The sequence below is a fragment of the Canis lupus genome, chromosome 2, assembly GCF_048164855.1.
Source record: "Canis lupus baileyi chromosome 2, mCanLup2.hap1, whole genome shotgun sequence".
In the NCBI taxonomy this organism is placed as follows: domain Eukaryota; kingdom Metazoa; phylum Chordata; class Mammalia; order Carnivora; family Canidae; genus Canis; species Canis lupus.
In genome coordinates this window covers 69885987-69901795 of record NC_132839.1, presented here as the reverse complement: position 1 = coordinate 69901795, position 15809 = coordinate 69885987, and the positions used below count along the sequence as shown (strand labels likewise).

General features: G+C 42.5%; 1 long non-coding RNA gene across 1 annotated transcript; it reads right to left on the bottom strand.

Moving 5' to 3' along the window:
- Positions 1-404: 404 nt before the first annotated feature.
- On the bottom strand, positions 405-13653 carry LOC140621166 (uncharacterized). The gene is made up of 4 exons (XR_012020899.1): positions 13367-13653; positions 11376-11431; positions 10710-10969; positions 405-760 (listed from the first exon to the last, which is right to left on the bottom strand). It is a non-coding gene; the product is annotated as an uncharacterized lncRNA (long non-coding RNA).
- Between the last annotated feature and the right edge of the window lie 2156 nt (positions 13654-15809).

Here is a 15809-nt window from a genome sequence, read left to right as displayed (position 1 = left end):
CTCACTGGATAATGAATTTTATAACTTGGTTAAATTCTGTACCTGTTCAATGAGGTTTTATTTTATGCATGTTCACTTAGCACAGATATTCATTTGGCAAATTGTGCTTTATGAATATTTATTTAGCAGAGTTTCACTTTTCCACATGTTAATGCATTTAGTGCCCCTATGTGAATTGTGATGTTCTATGGAAAGCAATAAGAACAGAGATTGTGATATCTGTTCTGTACTCCCAGGCTCTGAAGAAAAGTGAGGGCTCTGTTTCTTAGAACAGGGGCCTATAAAAACCAAAACCAAAACCAAAACCTAATACAATGCTAGAGAATGCAGGTTGACTGCTGCAGGCAAGCAAGAGTGATCCCCAGCATGTGACCACAAGGGAGGGATTCTTAAAAGATCAGATCCAATATTCTGTTGGTTCAAAACTTTTACCTATGTGTGCTCAGTTTGGCACTAATTTTCATTAAAAAAAAAAATTTGAGTACCAATGGTACCTAGGAATTTTATTAAACACAACAAAATTAGCTCATGTAATCTTTACAGCACCACTAATAGCACCACTAATGGTGATATGACACCTCTTTTACACCTAAGAAAGTAAGTTGCAGATGAGATAAATTTTTAAAGTCACCAAGAAGTGATGAGGTTCAGCATGGCCCCATGAAGTCTGACCCCCATGTGTCAATCATAATTCTTTGCACAAAAATGAGGGCAGGCTTGGAACAGAGTAGATGGGTTTCAGCGTAATAACAGGGGCCACCTGGAAGGAGAGGAAAAATAATAATGATGATAAGTTACATTTACTGAGGTTTATTATGTGTCAGGCACTTTACATGTAACAGAACCACAGTTTGTCCTCAAAGTAAGCCTTTGAAATAGGTACTGTTCTCATTTTACTGGTGATGCACTAACTTGTCTAAGTTCAAAGAGCTAACAAGTGATAGAAGCAGAATTCCAGGATCACTACCACTTCTCTAGACTCCTGCTGGAGTCAGGGGCTGAGGCTGCTGACACCTGTCCTGCCTTGAGCAAAAATAGTGCAGACACAGGACGTGTCTTGTTCTAGATGGATGTCCTAGTCCACTCAGAAGCTAGGATGTCAGAAAGGCAAAGGCAGGAATTGGCACTTACAGATTCTTCTCAGGGGCCTAAAATAAATATTTTATTTATTTTTCAGTTTATTTTTCAGTGGATGACACATGCGGAAAAGAAGTTTGAGCTGTCATATTACAGTATGTAGAAGAACCATCAGCACAAACTTATGGTACATAAAAGGCACCCATTATAACATATCACAGAGCCCTTGCACCCCAGTCAAGGGCACATCTGATCATGATCTACTCAACAGCCAAAAGCATCTGGAAGCTTGGTCTTATGAAGGAATAATGATGCCTTACAAGCACATACACATGCATGCCAACATCAGAACTTGTCATTAAAAGAAACACGTGAAGAGTGATCTAGAGAAAGAAAAAAAAAAAACTAAAATAACGATTTTTAGACATGATGACATATTCAAGAAGATCACTTTTGAGAAATAATTGGATTTAAAAAAAAAAAAAAAAAAAGAATTATGGGCAGCCCGGGTGGCTCAGTGGTTTAGCACCATCTTCAGCCCAGGGCCTGATCCTGGAGACCTGGGATCGGGTCCCGCATCAAGCTCCCTGCATGGAGCCTGCTTCTCCCTCTGTGTGTGTGTGTGTGTCTCATGAATAAATAAATAAATAAAATCTTATAAAAAAAAAGAATTAGATGAAGTGCATTGTACTTCAGAAAATAGTGTCATTCATTCAGAACATATAGTGAGTGACAGGAAACAGTAACTGCCACAGGTATTTGGCAATACAGGTAATAACCAAGGGACAATCCAATGGGGCTTTCCAGGTGTTCTCGTAAATTCCAAAAGATCAGTTTAAAGATCAGTGAAGCAAGGAAATAAAACACAGCCAAAAGAATATTATGTGAGAACTAAAATTTGATTTCTCAACAAAGCCCACATTTATTGGAGAGAATTAACAATTCTTTTTACTTGAAATAAGCAAACAAATGAACAAAAACCTCTAACAGTGTCTACTGATGATATTAATCATAAGTGGAACTTCCAACTTCTAACAAGACAACCTAGACTTTCTTAGAAATAAAACAGTGGAAATTGTCTATTGGAAGCTCTCAAAAACCCTGAAGAGCTTTGAATAACTAACATCTTGAAAGGCGAAGAGGTGGTGTGGGTGCCAGAGTCACAAAAATATTGGGCTCATACATGCACAGCACCAATGACCATTCACACGAGTGCCTCTGCAGGCTGGCACCGAGGTAGTTTAGGTTCCTAACCCCATTTCAGCCGCACAAGAGGTCTCAGGAAAAGGAAGATCATTCTTCTTCTCTAGTTGCAGAAAACAAACACAGAAAAGTTAAGGAAATCATCTAAATCAGCTCCTTAGCAGCAGACGAAATTCTCACCTATGTTACTCTGAAGGTCACTTGATTCTCAGGACAGCACATTACTTCTTATTTTTGATTTTAAAAATAGCTTAAATAACTGTTTGGGTTTGTTTATTTGTTTGTTTTAGATTTTATTTATTTATTTATTCATGAAAGACACACAGAGAGAGACAGAGACATAGGTAGAGACAGAAGCAGGGTTCCTGTGGGTAACCTCATGTGGGACTTGATCCCAGCACCCCAGGATCATGACCAGAGCCAAAGGCAGATGCTCAACCACTGAGCCACCTGGGTGTTCCTAAACAACTGGTTTTCAACTTTTCAACATGGGTTCAGATAAAGAATGATTAGAAATGGTGGAAAGCTGTATGTGCTTCATGGAAGATTAGATAGTAGTGAGAAATAGTTAAGGAAGTCATTCTCCCTCCACCCCCACATCCCCAGAACAAGCCACTTCTCACATAGGCTGTGCATTAACTCAGGCACTCATCAGGGCTTGATTACCAAGTTCATGGGAAATTCTGGGAATGAGATGACCAAGCTAGGAAATAACCATGTTTCTTTTCGGTTCACAGGAACATAAGGGGAAATGTCAACACTAGGCAGAGCTGCTGAATAGAATGTCCTGAGTTTGCCTATTGGAAATCTCAGCATGAGAGAGGAGTAGAAAAGGCCATCATCTCAACTGAAAATATTTTATGCACTTTTGGGTAACAGATTTACCAGCCACCAGTTCAAATAAATCAAAAGATGGGTCCAAATTTGGGTGGGATCTGTTGTTTATATATATATATATATTTTTTTTAATTTTATTTATTCATGAGACACACACACACAGAGAAAGAGAGAGAGAGAGAGAGGCAGAGACACAGGCAGAGGGAGAAGCAGGCTTCATGTAGGGAGCCTGATGTGGGACTCGATCCCGGGTCTCCAGGATCACACCCTGGGCTGAAGGCAGCTCTAAACCACTGGGCCACCAGGGCTGCCCAGATCTATTGTTTATAGATGGCTTTATGTATTAGCTGATGTCCTAGGTCCTTAAATGTTAACTCAATCCTCCAAGTGATCCAGGAGTTAGGAATGGATAGTCTCATTTTTTTTTCCATATAATTAAACAAAGCTTCACGATGGTCAGTGTGTCTGAGATTTCACAGCTGGGAACTTTGGAGCCCATTTACACTCAATTCTGTCTAACTTGCCACTGGAGAGCAGGAGGGGGACTGAGGAGGCATCTGAGGCCTGTGTCCTCACAAAGAATGATAGAAAGTACTAGAGATGTTTGCTGGAGTGAAGAAGTCTCGGATAGGATGAGATGAGTGTCTGCCTTCAAGTCAGACAAAATAGGGAAGGGCAGAAATGCTTTGGCTAAAAGAGGATAGAACTTGTTCCCCGGAAAGTGCCCCGAGGCAAGTCAAGCCAATCACTGATTCAAGGTGGGGTAGCCCAGTGAGCAAGCAGGTAGAGAGACTTGAGTCCAACTGCCTGGGGTTGAGGCCCAGCTTTGCCAAGCCCAGGGTCTATGAACTTAGGCAAGCCCCTGAAACTTCTGGTGGTGCCTGTGCTTGTTTGGATCCACTGAGAACCTGGTGCCAATGTGGTGTTAGACGTGTGAAGACATTTATTGAGGGAGTGTATTAGTGTCAGCCTGGGGTTGCCATAATAAACTACCACACACTGGATGACTTAGGCAATAGAAATCTATTTTCTTACAATTTCTGGAGACTGCTACATCCAAGATCAATGTGCTGTGCATTCAGGTTTCTGGTGGAAACACCCTTCTTGGCTCTCAGATGATCACCTTCTTGCCATGTAGTTACATGGCAGAGAGAGAAATGTGATCTCTCTCTCCCCTGCCTCCTCCTCTTCCATATAATTTTTTAATTATATCATTTTAATTTCTTCTTCTTCTTCTTCTTCTTCTTCTTCTTCTTCTTCTTCTTCTTCTTCTTCTTCTTCTTCTTCTTCTCCTCCTTCTCCTTCTCCTTCTCCTTCTCCTTCTCCTTCTCCTTCTTCTTCTTCTTCTTCTTCTTCTTCTTCTTCTTCTTCTTCTTCTTCTTCTTCTTCTTCTTCTTTCTTCTTCTCCTTCTTCCTCCCTCTTCATAAAAGGACAGTCCTATTGGATTAAAGAGTCTACCCTTACGGCTGCATTAAATCATAATTGCCTCCTAAAGATCCTATTTCCAGATGCAGTCACATTGTAATTCAACATATGAATTGTGGAGGGAGTCCCAGTTCAATCTATAACAGGGAGGGAGTAGGAGAAAGTAAGGAGAACCTGCAGATTTCTATGGGGTCTGATATCTGTGAAAGATGAGAAGAGAGGAGGAAGAAGAGAGGAAGGATCTTTGTAACAGTTTCAGGGAAGGTTTGGCTCAGCTAAAAGGTACTCTTGGGCCAGTGACCCTTTGGAGAAGTTTTGCATCTCATTGGAATGGAAGTGGAATACCCTTCATTCTTGGTCTTTGGGTTGGAAGTAGCCCAAGAGAAGTGTGGTTTTATCAGACATGGTAGTGGATTCAGGGGGGTCAGCAGCTGGGACTATGAGCAAATTGCACGTCCTAGAATGAGGTAACTGAGCAGTACCTTTCCCTGGCTGCTTTGTGCATAGAGAAGGAGAAACCAACAATAGTACATAGCTCAAAAGACTACTGGCAGGATCAAATGAGTTAATATAAAGTGAATGGCTCAATGCCTGGAATATGGTGAGCACCTAATATATGTTAGTTCTTATTAATATGTACTTATCATACACTGTGGACTTTGGGTGACACTTAAAGAACTCTAATTACATATTCATCCCAGGTTGGGCCTGTTGATCATCAACATCACTTTACACTTCAATTAAATATACCATTGGTTTTATTGCTTTGCAAAAATCTTCTAAGGAAAGTCATCATGGATGCTAGAAAAGGTTATTGCTCTATAAAAGGGAAAAATAACTCAATTTTCCTGACTTGAGGCTAGTGACCATAATAAGCAATTGCACTTGTATTGGTTATTTATGTGCTTCTAGTTCAGTTGAGGTGCCTTAGAATTACAAAGTATCAGAATTAAATGGAAAATTCTAAGTCATCTGGTCCAAACACCACACTTTGCTTAGATTTCCCAAAGAAATGGTCCTTCGGCCTCTCTTCACAAGCAGCAATGATGAAAAACAAAGTGTTTCACGAGGTTAGCCTTTCCTTTCTTGGACTGTGTTTAGTCTACCCTCTGTCTGGCTCTAGATTGACTCCTCCTTCTCTACCCAATGTTTCTCTCCATGAGGCTGATCTCTATGGAATTTATTCCTGCTTCTTGTTGGATTTAGCCAATATATTTAGGCAACATCCAGCAGAATATTGGTAGGCGGGAGGAGAGAAGTCAGGTTGCTTGCTTCATTGAGTGCTGCCCTAAGTGCCTATAAGACAGACGGGTACCTGATGGAAGTCACTGCTCCTCTCAAGATGTGGATACTTATAATTGTCTTATCCTATCCTTCTTATTGGTCCAAGTTATCACATTGTTCTTTAGGTTTTCCCCACAGGCCATCCATACCTTTGTAGTTAGTTTCATAGATAAGCCCAGCTCAAGTTATCCCAACTTAAGTCTTCTATCTGTCACTTACTGGTACCCTGACTGCCACACACTGTTCCTAACTAATAGAAAGTTCTTCTTTATCCAGGTGATGGACCCTTTGTTCCATCCTTTGCCGTAGACAAAAGGGTCTCAGCTACCTTTCCGAACAGTAGCTCTTCAAGTCTACATGTACTAGATCTTAATGGAGACCTAAAAATCTGGACACTGCCACTTTCACACTGAAGCTTTTCTGACTAATATTTTGAGAGACATTTTGCAAAAAATCAAATTCACACTAAAGTGTTTCCCCTAAATATGCTGCTGGGCTCAACATCCTTTGTATGCATGCCTTCCATTCAAAAAAATCATACAGATCTTTTAACAACCTACTTATGTTTTCTGTCCTCACCACTTCTTGAGAAAATACATTCTCCGCGTGTGTACCTTTGTGAGGCTACACACCCTCCCTGAGTGGGTCGTAGGAAGCATGATAGCCTTTAATTTGTCCTCAATTGACTGTGCTCAGGCTTCCTCTGAAGATGAATAATACATCTTTAATGTTATTAAATTTTTCATTAAATGACCAGTAAGAAAGCCATGGTGGGGGGGTGGGGGGGTGGGAAAAAGGAGAAAGTAGAGAAAAGGAAAGAAAGGTAGAAATCTGCAAACCACCTCCCACATGCATATCAGCTAGTTACCAGTTTTCTAAGTGACTTATAATCTTCTTAGGGTACAGAAAAGTATTTTTGTTTTTACTTATTGCAGTTATATATTCACTTGCATCTGCATCTTCCAGTTAACATTATAAGCATTTCCCCGTGTTTTTATGTAGCTTTCTGAAAAATCCTCCATGACATGATACACCATGTGATGTCTCTGCCACATGTAAGCAGATCCTGTGATTTGATATGTACATTGCTCTTATTTGATATGTTCATAAGCTGTAACTATTAGAAACAAAGTTACAGTGAATGTCTTTGGAAGATGTTCCATTGTTGTCCTTTGTTATTCTTTCTTTGTTTTTCTATTGTTTTTCAGAATTATTATTTTTTTTTCTTTTTCAGAATTAATCCTGGCTACCAAAAAATTCAATCATCCACCTCTAGCACTGTGGACTGTGTAAGAATTTCTGCACAACCATATCTCAGCCAGGAAGATGCAGTCATCAATGAAAACCCTGCTAGTGCTCTAATTCTAGCCTTTCTGGCCTTGTTTGTGGTCTTGGCTAATGCTGAATCAGTTATACAAACTATTACTGACCCCAAGGCTTGGAATATTAACAGTTAGAGACTGTCTTCTCCAGGGCAGGATTTGTGCCAGACTGCATGCCAGATGGGCTGCTGTTCATAAACTATTCAAGCAAGATCTCTCATTTTGTATATTTTATGATCAATAACATTTTTATTATATATATAAATATATAGCATATATATGTCTTAATAGATAGTCTGGTTGCTTTCAGTATCACTATTATAATATTGCTTTAATGCTGTCTTTGCTCATAAGTCTTGGTTTTGAGTATTATTTCCTTAAAAGGGATTCATTGAGGGGGACCTGAGTTGTGCAGTCAGTTGAGCATCTGCGTCTTGGTTTCGGCTCGGGTCATGATCTCGGGGTCATGGGATCAAGCCCGACGACAGGCTCTGCCATCAGGAAGGAGTCTGCCTGGAGTTTCTCTCCCTGTCCCTCTGCCCCTCCCCCACCCCTGTGTGGGCTCTCTCTCTCTCAATAAAATAAATCTTTTTAAAACAGGAGAGAGATTCATTACAGCAGAATTAGGCAGCAAAAGACTACTCATTGTTAAGGACCTTAATACCTATTGTTCAATTGCTTTCCAGAATGTTTATACCATTTGAACTTGATTATATGAGCATGTCTTAATTTTTTAAAAAAGATTTTGTTTATTTATTCATGAGAGACACAGAGAGAGAGAGAGAGAGAGAGAGAGAGAGGCAGAGACCCAGGCAGAGGGAGAAGCAGACTCCAGGGAGCCCGACGTGGGACTCGATCCGGTGTCTCCAGGATCACACCCTGGGCTGAAGGCGGCGCTAAACCACTGAGCCACCCCAGCTGCCTGAGCATGTCTTAATTTATAAGAGTTCCATAACAGTGTTAAACATTACATACATATAAATCATATATACATATACACATATATTTAAGTATCTAATAATTATATAGGTGGAATAGTCATTTGTTTTTTTTTTTAAGGTTTTATTTATTTATTCATGAGAGACACACAAAGAAAGAGAGAGGCAGAGATACAGACAGAGGGAGAAGCAGACTCCATGCAGGGAGCCCAACGTGGGACTCGATCCCCGGACTCCAGGATCACACTCTGGGCCAAAGGCAGGCGCTAAACCGCTGAGCCACCCAGGGATCCCCATTTGCTTTTATTATAATTAACTTAAAAATATTCCCAGAGTATCTGAGCAATTATATGTATTTTTGCATAGTAATTATTTTACCTTTTGGGAGCATACATTTTTTACCTCCTGTTCCTAGAACTACAGGCCTTGATGACAAGTGTCCCTACTCTCCTCGTAGGTTTGGCCTCAAGGTTTTTAACCTCGTAGGTTAAAAAAAAGATTTTATTTATTTATTCATGAGAGAGAGAGAGAGAGAGAGAGAGAGAGAGAGAGACGGGGACAGAGGCAGAGAGAGAAGCAGGCTCCTCAAGGAGCCCGATGTGAAGCCCCATCCCAGGACCCCAGGATCACACCCTGAGCCAAAGGCAGACGCCCAACCGCTGAGCCACCCAGGCGTCTCAGTTTCCCACTTCTCAAATTGAAGTGACAGCATGGAGCCACAGAAGGAGAACATTTAGCTTGCAGCAGGTTGGTGGTTATTGGTACACGTACGCCTGATGTTCTGACTTCACTCTCTCTGGTGTGGTTTGTGGTTTGGGCTGATGCTGAACCAGTTACACACAGGGTTACTGACCCAAAGGCTCAAATTATCACGTTTTGAAGTGTAGGCCACTGTGCCAGATATGATGTAGATGGGTCTGATGCTTCCAAAATATTCAAGCAAAATCTAACCTACATGACTAATGGCCCCTCAAAGTGCCTACGAAAAGTTGGCTTGTGTATTTTTAAAAGGCATAAACATCTTGAGAACATGAAATACAGAAAAGAGAGAGATTTTCCTCTTAAACTCTCTTTAAAAGCCACCTAATTAAGTCCCCTCACCTCATTTTCTTTTCTCTAACACCTAGAACTCTTGAGAAGAGGCAGTCGGCATGAAGTACCATTCACACCATTCAGCATTTGATTGCTGCTTTAGGAAGTATAATGTATTTGTTAACTCAAGGAAGTAACTCAACCTCTCTGGGCTTTACTTGTTTTATCTGCTGAATCAAGATGTTACATGAGATAATGTCAGAGGGTTCTGTGATTGAATGGATTCAAAATCTATGAGCCACAATTCCAGATGTGATGGGGAGCTTTTGAACCTCCATCCTTTGTTCATCTGGGCCTTATGATGGAGAACTGGAGACGATGCTTGAGGAGGGAGACACTAAACCCTCTGTCTGTGCTCCTATGCTCAGTTCTACCACCAAGTACCAGCCGCAGAGAAATGGCACTGGGACAGAGCACATTCTGTTTCTTTGCCAGTCTTTGCTCTGCACCCAGACAAAAGTTCGGGAGTGTGTGCAGAATAAAGCTGAGCTAAGAGATGGACCTGAGATTGGGGTTTAGAAGCCAGCAGACAAATGAAGTCCCCGACCTCTTTCAGGTGCTTCATATGGGTTGTCCTACAGCACCTTTTCCATCCTCGGAACTTTTCAGAAGTCTCTGGCTTCTTCTCAGCACTCAGACCTCAACCCACATCTTACTTGGCCCCAGACGCGGTCACTGGCATGGATAACCCTATCTAAAGGCACCTCTCCTCCACTGTGATCACATCATCCTGGAATTCTATCCTCAGCACAGCAGTCAGCCCTAAAATGGTGTGTGCATGCACGCTACGGACATTTTATCTTCTGTGCTCCCAACTAGAACTCAAGCTCCAAAAGACCTGGACTGCCTCCTTCCTGTTCATCTTTGTGCACCAATACCCCAATACCTCTCATGTCCTAGTAACTGGATAAATACATGTCAAATGAGAAAAAGAATGAACTGATGGATGAACTGAGGATCACACCAGGATCACACCCTGAGCCTGCAGGGAGAAAAAGGAGAAAGCCCTGCCAAAACAGGGCACAGGAGTGCAGCACTCTGCCAGGGAGTAAATTAGGAGCGATCTGGGCGGTGGCCTATCAAGTGGGGGAGGGGCTGAGAGGGGTCTCTATGGGGGAATATGTTATCACTGATGGGGGTTAGCTTTGCCAATATAGGCTAGTGATAAAAACCAGACCTATTTTTACTTGCTTTCACTATTTTTTTAATTTAAATTCAATTAATTTACATTTACTGCATTATTAATTTCAGAGGTAGAGCTCAGTGCTTCATCAGTTGTATACAACACCCAGTGCTCATTACATCACATGCCCTCCTTCATGCCCATCCCCCAGTCACCCCATCCCCCACCCCTCACCCCTCCAGCAACCCTCAGTTTGTTCCCTAGAGTTAAGAGTCTCTTAGGGTTTGTCTCCCTCCCTGATTATGTCTTGTTTTATTTTCCTCTCCCTTCCTCTATGCTCCACTCTTTTGTTTCTTAAATTCCACATTAGTGAGATCATAGGATAATTGCTTTTCTTTGATTCTTACCTCACTCAGCATAATACCCTCTAGTGCCATCCACGTCGTTGCAAATGGCAAGATTTCATCCTTTCTGATGTCTGAGTAGTATTCCATCATATATATATAAACCACATCTTCTTTATCCATTCATCTGTCGATGGACATCTGGGCTCTTTCACTATTGTTTTTAAACTCTGTACAGACAATGTGCCCATCAGTGACGGCACCCAGGGCAAATGGCTCCCTCTGTCCTGTCCTTGGCACCACTGGATTCCAAAGCAAATCCTCTACCAGATGTGGAGAAAGAAATATTAAATGTTGGCAGGTAGAGGAACAACATTATTTAGCCACTCTCTATTAGCTATTCAGATATTCTTTCAAGAAACATGTGTTGATCACCTGCTATGAGGTCAGTGCCATGTGAGGTAAAAGAAAAACAAGGTGACACAGGTAGAGTGCTGGGTTTTGCCTGGTTGGGGACTCTGGCCAAAAGTGACCAGGACATGGAATGGAATGGTAAGACTCAGGCTGACACTTAAAATCTACTTGGGAGATGTGAAGATGCTATCTTTCTATCTATGAAGTTAAATCCACAAGGTGTATCTCAGCTGGACTCTGAAAGTCACATAGATCACTGCAGCAAGAAGAGGAAAATATTTCTAGTAAAAATGAAATAGAGATGTGAAAACTTACGGTCTGTTGGGGATTCCCAGATAGTGTGTCTGGCACTCTCGTGGCTTGAAATGTGGCTAAGTTACATGGAGGTGTAGAGAAAGAAGACAGGAGAGTAAAGTCAGGCCAAACTTGCAAAAGACCTTGAATGCTGAATTCAGAAACAAACAAACAAACAACAACAACAACAACAACAACAACAACAACAAAAAAACAAAAAGCAAACTTCCTTTCCATCAATGGTCAGCCAGCAAGGTATGCAAGCAGGGAGTGGATCCCCTGTGAAGATCACAGACAGCACAGGTAAGGTGAACACCATGCAGATGGCAGCCAGCCATGGAATTGGAGCTCCTGACACATTCAATTGTTTTCTGCTTTCTGCTTTCTGCTATCTGTTCCCATCCCCTCTTTACTGACATTTATGTAAACCTCAAAAACCTACTCATGGGGGCTCCTGGGTGGCTCAGTCAGTTCAGTGTCCTGCTCTTGGTTTCAGCTCAGATCATGATCTCAGGGTCCTGGGATCCAGCCCCACATCAGGTCTGGCTCTGCACTCAGCACAGAGTCTGCTTGAAGATTTTTTCCCTCTGTCTCCTCCCCTCACTCATACTAGCACTCTCTCTCTCTCTCTCTCTCTCTAATAAATAAATAAATCTTTTTAAAAAGTTCATGTTTATTAATGACAGTCTAGAGTACATCACAGAAGTGTAGCATTTAAAAACTAGAGGTTGTTTGAGTGATGAGATTGCCAAGGAAAAACAAATTCCTCCACATTTGAAACCCTCTCAATTCTACTAGCTCCATGGCTTTGAAACAAGAGCTCAAGGGTTTTCAACTCCAAGTATTTCTCATAGGAAGAGGACCTAAGCTTGAGGTATTCCAAATATTAACTTTTGCTTCGTATGCCATGAATATGTTAGGGTCTTTGGCAGGAAAGGTCCCTTGCCTCTAATGTAGTGATAGTGAGATACATAATGTGCTATGATTATGCATATATTAAATGCATATATTAAAATGATGCACATGCAGGCGCAGGGAGCGGAGCAGAGAAAAATGGAGGACAGGTTCAGTGTTGTGTGATAGGGAGAATTTGCTGTCGTGGGAGGTGGCCCTGGGCTCAAACCCCAGCTTCAATTTCCTCACCTCCAAGGAGTCAATGTAAAGGTTCACAATGTAAAGGTTCACCACAGACATGTACTCTGTGTCCAAGCAAGATGATATTTACGTTTTGTTCATCAAACCCTATAGCTTGATTGCACGACTCAGCTCCTCTCACCAACATCTTCCAATTCTCTCTTCCACCCCCAACAGGAGCCTCTCACCTGCTCACAGTGAACAGCCCACCGTCACTGCCTTGTGGGTTGTCTGTCTGCTTAAACTCAGGTTGTATCATACAACTTAAGGTTTCTACAATAGCAGCGCCCCTGAATCTCAAAGATTACTTTGGAAGCAAAAAATTGTTTCTAGCTCACACAAAATCCTCAGAGCACCCAGGGACTTCAGCCCTGCAGTCTCCATGCCACTTGTCCCTGCTGTCGATATGGCAAGGGAAAATAGGGACTGGAAGATGCACCGGGAGCTATATTTTGCTAGGCCCCAAAGAAGCCCTTATCTTCCCCCAATGCCACAGAATCTCTCATGAAACCAGTTCCTTGGGCTGCTCTTCTCCATGTCTCCTTTCCTGCATGAAAATCTCTGAAAACAGACTTTCAAGCACCATCTCCCTTTCCCCAGTGATACAGTGTAGTTTGCACACAGCTTACATCCATACCCTCTTGCTGGTCCTGGCCAGGCTTCCCTGGAGACCAAGACAGAGAAGACTTAGCCTCCCCCACTAGAGAATGACTGATCAAGGTCTCGTGTGAAGTGAAAAATGGCTTGCACTCTCAAATCACTGCTGAATGCCCCCACTTAAACCTCCTGGATGGCAGGAGTGACTTTTTGAGAACAAGATTTGTGTATAGATGGCTCTCAGGACAGAGGGAGCGGCTGCGAAGGCATCCTCCAGTTACCTCGTCGAAGAGCATCACAACATGGTCACAGCTTCTCAGAGATCATTTCTCTGGCTCCTACCCAGGATGATTAAAAAAAAAAAAAAAAATCTAAGGTACTAATTTCAGCTAAAGCAGCCTGTTAACTTAGAATCTTGGCACATGACAGAAAGAAAAAAAAAAAGAAAGAAAGAAAAAAGAGGGAGAAAGGAACAGGAAGGGAGGAAGGGAGCGAAAGAATAGACAGGGGAGGGAACAGACCAAACTCCCCTCTTGTTCTCACTCTAGAGAGGTCACAGTGTTCTAGAACATGCCAAGATCTTAAAGAACTCTAGCTGTATGACCTTTTTCAGAGAAGGAAATCTGAGCCTCAGAGAGGTGGAGGTATTTGTCTCAAATCACAGAGCCAATGAATAGATGAACTAAAACTTGGTGCCGCACTCTGAAATCCAGCAGATTCTCAGCCAACTGGACACAGCCCTGTGTTGTCTAGAGAAACACCAGCTCGGATGAGTATCTCTCCTGGATTTGCTCCAGAGATTCAGCCGCCCGTCTGTACAAAGGTACCTGGTCTCTGTGCTGAGAAAACAGTGTTTGTTGGAGCCCCTGGCTGCCCGCCAGAGAAGCAGGTTCTGGAAAGGGTTCAGGGGGACTGCAGGCAAAGAGAGGGAGTCTCCCAGCTGGGAGGAGTCTTGGCTCTCCGCTGAGGAGCACGGAGGAATCCTTCACAGGGAACTATTGAGAAATCCCTCCAGGATGGTAAACAACTCCAAGTGCATAATTGCTGGCCAAGGATGAAATACTGATGTGAACAAAAAGTCAATTAAGTGCCCCACTTGGTTACTGTCTTTTTTCTTCCTCCTTCCCTCCTGATCTCTCCCTTCCCTCTCCCCCTCCTCCACCTCCTTCCCCCTCCCCCTCCTCCCCCCTTCCCATTTTTCTTTTCCTTCCTCTCCTCTTTCTTTCATAAATCCTGAAATGACTTATCTCTTCAGGTATCTAAACCCTAACTGTTTAGAAATCCCAGCATCTATCAATTTTGCATGGAGGATATGGGCAGTGCTCACAGCACAGAGACTTTGCCTATGACTGAGGCCTTTGTCAGCCCTTCCCTATTTCACTATTTCTTCCACTCACCAATCAGTACATCTGTGCTCCTCATTTTTTTTTTTTTTAAGTGAGGTTGGGGAGGAGCAAAGGGAGAAGAAGAGAATCTTTTAAAAAAAATTATTGGAGTTCAATTTGCCAACATAGAGCATAACACCCAGTGCTCATCCCACCAAGTGCCCCCCTCAGTGCCATCACCCAGTCACCCCAACCCCCCGCCCACCTCCCCTTCCATGAACCCTTGTTCATTTCCCAGAGTCAGGTGTCTCTCATGTTTTGTCACCCTCACTGATAAGAGAAAGAATCTTAAGCTGGCTCCTTGCCTAGTGCAAAGCCCGACATGAGGCTTGATTTCACAGCTCTGAGATCATGACTTGGCCTAAAATGAAGAGTTGGATGCTTAACTGACTAAGTCATCCAGGCACCCCAAGTGTATGCCATTCTGAACAGGTGCGATAGCTAAAGCATGGAGCTGGTGGTCAAATAGACCTGGATTAGAATTCCAACTCTGTCTCTGTCTATCTGTCCTTGGGGAAGTTATTGGCTGTCTCTGCCTCACTTTCTATAGCTGACCACAAGGACAATGCACAGATTGCAGGGAATAATGAGGGTGAAACATGAGATGCTCCCCATTGCCCAAGTTGTCTTTCTTTTGCTGATCTTCAAAGTTTGCCTTCCTGTTCTCTCTGGTGTCAGTTTCTATATGACAGATGATTCATTTATTCATTCATTAAATAGAGATAGCATAAACCAGGCACTGTGGTAGGCCTGGAAGATTCAGGAATGAACAGGAAACACACAATTGTGGACACAGAGATTCGAATCCAGCACCCTGACTCACACTGTGATTCCACCATCATGGAGCACTGCCTCAACTCCATCAAGCAAAGAGACACTCTCAGGTATCCCTCCTCTGATCCAAATCACAGAATGACCATTGAATCACTCTGTGTATATCAGAATAACTGTGGCTCTTAAAAAAAGAGAGAGAAAAATCAGATTCCCAAAGCCCAAGCCCCTCAGTGTGACTCAGAATCTGTTGGAAGTGGAATCTTCTTAGTTAAGTTTTTTTTTTTTTTAAGATTTTATTTATTTATTTATTTGAGACAGAGATAGTGAGAGAGAGCATGAGCAGGGAGGAGAGGGATAAGTAGACTTTCCACTGAGCAGGGAGCCCGATGTGGGGCTCAATCCCAGGATCCTGGGATCATGACCTGAACCCAAGGCAGATGCTTAACTGACAGAGTGACCAAGGTACCCACTTAGTTCAACTTTTTAAAAAGCTCCCTGTTGCCTTGTATGTATAAGTCATCATTAAGACACTGATGGAGGAGCAGAGATGGAATTTAAGACAACC